Source organism: Octopus bimaculoides, chromosome 1, assembly GCF_001194135.2.
Source record: "Octopus bimaculoides isolate UCB-OBI-ISO-001 chromosome 1, ASM119413v2, whole genome shotgun sequence".
Taxonomy (NCBI): domain Eukaryota; kingdom Metazoa; phylum Mollusca; class Cephalopoda; order Octopoda; family Octopodidae; genus Octopus; species Octopus bimaculoides.
Window position 1 is genome coordinate 9,313,055 of NC_068981.1, and position 4,333 is coordinate 9,317,387.

Genomic DNA, 4,333 nt, shown 5'->3' on the forward strand with positions numbered 1-4,333 from the left:
GAAATGTTTCAAAATTTTTTTTTTCAGAATCGGAATCTCCATAGCCTAAAACGTGGGATTCCGTAAAAAAAATTAATTAATAAGGGGGGGAAAGGTTCAGATTACATATAGTCCGTCTCTACCCTAATAACATTAATAACACCAATACTGTCGGTAATACTACTATTAGTGACAACAGCAAGTATAATAGTAATAATAGCAATTGTACACATGGACAGTATATCATTAATGGCAACAGCAATAATAATAATAATGTAGGTACTCATAATAATAATAATTATTATTATTATAAGACCAGTCCATAAAAGAGAATAGATAGGTCTGGAGAGAATGGAAAAGAGGGGGTAGCAAAAAATCATATCGGAAGGTTAAAAGAGAGGCTAGACATTAGGTTTATCTAGCTAGGGCAGAAACAGAAAGGAAGAGGTTTGCCAATGTCGTATATATATGGGACTAAGGGGCTAATGCAGTTACGCACCTCTCCTTGAAAAATACATCTTTTGCAAAAAAAATTTTCGGATTCCTACGTTTTAAATGTCTGAGATTACGAATAAGCAAAAAAAAAATATATATATATATATATATATACAACGGGCTTCTTTGAGTTTCCGTCTACAAAATCCACTCACAAGGCTTTGGTCGGCCCAAGGTTATAGTAGAAGACACTAGCCCAAGGTGCCACGCAGTGGGACTGAACCCGGAACCATGGGGTTGATAAACAAGCTACTTACCACACAGCTACTCCTGCGCGTAGAACTTCGTAAATTATTTATCTCATGACAATAATTTTATCAATATCTCTCAGCAAATTTTTCATAAAGAAGTGTGAAATTTTTAGAAAGTTCTGCGGAAACAAAATAAAAAATGGGGCACCAAAGTGTTGTCCTCCTCCAATGTATCACTGCTTTTAAGCCGGCTGGGTGTCGTTGCAGATTTTTTATAAATTCTGTTTAACATTTTAAGTTCAATAAACGGGATTCAAGACATAAAACGAACGTTTTCTTGGTTATTTGGACGTCCAACCTAATTCATTTCATTTGTTATCATTTAATGTTTACAGGAACCAGCAATCTGAATTATTTCGGGAATTAGCACATAAAGCACGACAGGCCACGATCGTGACAGTCAGGCACAGTTCGACGGGCCCCAATAGATGCATTTAATTTAAGGGGGTTTGTTGGGGGTCTAATGTCACTGAAAAGCTCCGATACAACCAGGAATGCAAGAGGACAAATAGTTCAACTAATGATATTTCAGATTATGCAAATCTTGCCTCAATTATTATACTAAAAAGATATTTTAACTATGGTAGTCTCAGTTCATGCTATGTAAGTGCAAATCCCAGCGCTTTATGGGTTAACCTGATTAACTTCATAGATTGATAGATTTTGACACATACCATCTGTTTTGAAGTCTAGTGTTTAACTTTATCAATTAAAATCCACACACACATAAACAGTGAATGGTTTTCATTGAATGTTTTAACATTTATCACCGTCATTTTTGGTTAAACTAAAAATAAAAGGCTGAGATTGAAGTCAGATTCATTAACACACAAGGAAAGAATTACATTAAATAAATACAAACAAAATATATATTTTATAACAGTCTTTTGTGTCTGTCCAATTTTTACATAAAATTATCTGAGGTAAATAAACTTACAAACAAATAAAACAACGGAATCCGAGGCAATTAGTGACGTTCTGCGATGACAGAGAATAATAGAGATTGTTTAGAGTGGAATATGTTTTGCTGCATTCATTTAAATACTTCTTCTTCGGTGAGAAACTTAAATAAAATCCAAGACGTAAATAAACACCGAAACTTCCAAATAAATAAAGACACAAACACCACGTGGGTTTTATATTGACACTTGACTTCCTTCGCTTCCACTTCCGGTCTGCTCTGCAGTTAATTACATTTAAAATGACTAATTATTTAAAAGATATAATTAAGCATAATCAAGTTTTGTTTCAGACCTTTTATAAGTTTAATCGTTACAGTATCTTCACTCGGCTAAAATTACTACACTGCTATTATAAACGGCATAACTACAGGGTTTTACCCCCCCAGACTTTGGGAGGTCATAACTTTCAGAAAAATGAATATTTTTTAATGAAATTTTCTATGCATATAGTATTTACTATGTAGAATCCGAATATAGAAAAATTTCCGGTGAAAGTGTTTTGGAATGAGGGTGGGGGACAATTTTCGGAAATTCCAACAGAGTCCACTTAAATTCTTCTTAACTTCCAGGAAAATTAATATTTTTTCGTGAAATTTTCTACAAATATACCTTGATGTATGTACATTTCGAGCATGTAGGAATTTTGAAGGAAACAACTGCAGGTTATTTTTGAGAAGCGTTCCCCACTCGGTGGTGTTTCGGAGCAAGTCGTCCATAATTGTTTCATTTTTCTCTATTATGTGCGTATGTGCATCCGTAGATTTCTAGACAGTGAAGAGAAGCCGTCATAAGAAAACCCTCCCAAAGTCTGGGGGGTAAAACCCTGTAGTTATGCCTTATAAACTACAAATGACAATAATTCTAGAGTTCCATAATCCCTGATGTATAAGTTTTCTTCAGCCCATTTCATGTTTAGAACATTTGAATATGCAGCAAAATATCTTTTATCTTTAGGCTAAAAATAATAAGTGATAAAGTCAATGTTACTATTTTACCCCAAAGATGAATTTGCTGAAAACATTTTTATGAAATAAACAGTAATATTTTATATAGAAAAATGTTTTGTGTTGCCAAGAATTTTATGGCTATCTTTCAGTATTAGTAGATAACGTTATTCACCCTCTTTTTCAGCCTAGCCTCTTTATTTCATATAATTTGACAATGATGGTTCAAAGAAATTAATAAAAGTGCTCCTGTCGTACCAGTACAATGTAAAAAGCACTCGTAGCCATGTCACGTAAAAGCACCCAACACATCTGTAAAGAGTATCCAGCCGTAGAAACTTTGCCAAAACAAACAACTGGAGCCTAGGCTCCTGTCAATCCGTTCTACCCATGCCAGCATGGAAAACAGACATCAAATGACGATGATGTTGTACAGAGAGAAGCCTAACAATAAATGTAGTGAAGTGACACAACTCTGGAATCCAGATCAAAACCGTTCAATCTTTGAATACAAGGTTTTTTTTTTTTAAACTCTTTAATTTCGTAATATACACTGTTCAAATAACAAATTACCTGAGTAATCCTCAAGAAAAGTCTAACTTCAAAGTTCAATGTTTACAAAACAAAAAATAGAAAAATATGGTTTTCCTTGTTGAATATAAGAGAATTGTGAATTACACGTTTTTAAGTTGCTCAAGCATTAAAATATGGATTTTCTAAGGCCTTAAACCACATAAGGTCACACTATAAGCAACACCAGGCCTTATTATCCCACACCACACTACATGACCTCACTGTTTGCTTTTTCAGTAGAGACCATACTATACACAGCACTCAACCACACATGACAAGACTACACCACACCAGCACACATCATGTTACCAGGCTAACGAGGGTTGGCCTCATTCAGTTGACTACTAGAAATAGATGCCAAATGGCTTTCATATCATACTACCATTCTACAAAAGAGAGAACATGTTAGATATTGCAGTTTTAGATATACTGTACTGAAAAAGCAGACAGTGAGGTCATATCTGGAACACCTTTGATCATTACCCTATAATATAGGACCTATATATCAAAGTGTATTTTTCATGTAAAGAGTTTTAGGCTAAAGTTCAAAGGTTCATTTTAACAGCAGGGCTACTTTTGAGGGGCTGCAGGTCAAGGTGTAATTTTTATCAGTAGCTAAATGATCTCATAAATAAATAAGAGAAAATTAAATATCAGTAATTATAATTTCAGTGGATGTGTCACAGTCACATTACACATGACTTTTTTTTTTTTTTTTTTTTAATTTTTGGGGATTCCTTTCAACAAGAGACATTACGATTTTGTCAATAGATAAATAAATTCTGTGTTTAAAAATATGGAGATTATGATTGCCTTGCTCAGTATGTAGAAAAGGAGTAGGTAGTAACTCTATAAGATGTACCCGGTGCAAGCTATGGACACAAGAGGTGCAGCAACATTAAAGGCAGGTTAACTAGCAAGTTAGTTTTTGTTTGTGGCAGATGTTCAGGTGCAATAAAGACTGTAAACAAACAGGAAACAACTTCTATCTCATTCCAGGGTGAAAAACTAGAGGTAGTCGATAGCTTCCGCTATCTGGGCGACCAAGTTAGTAGTGGGGGTGGGTGCGCTGAAAGTGTAGCTGCTAGAATAAGAATAGCCTGGGCAAAGTTTAGAGAGCTCTTACCCC

The 4,333-nt window shown here is 34.6% G+C and overlaps 1 protein-coding gene across 4 annotated transcripts in view; it reads right to left on the bottom strand.

The window, feature by feature from the left end:
• Window positions 1-4,333, bottom strand: part of LOC106874200 (protein SHQ1 homolog) — a 49,523-nt gene that overhangs the window by 38,516 nt on the left and 6,674 nt on the right. The window contains exon 2 of one of the 4 annotated variants that reach the window (XM_052978430.1): window positions 1,663-1,703. The exons of 1 other annotated variant lie outside the window; for it this stretch is intronic. The gene's annotated coding sequence lies outside the window, so the exon portion shown is untranslated. Of the gene's footprint in view, window positions 1-731; window positions 1,358-1,662; window positions 1,900-4,333 lie in introns of those variants that run through there. 2 more of the 4 variants (XM_014921856.2, XM_052978433.1) reach the window with 2 other exon arrangements.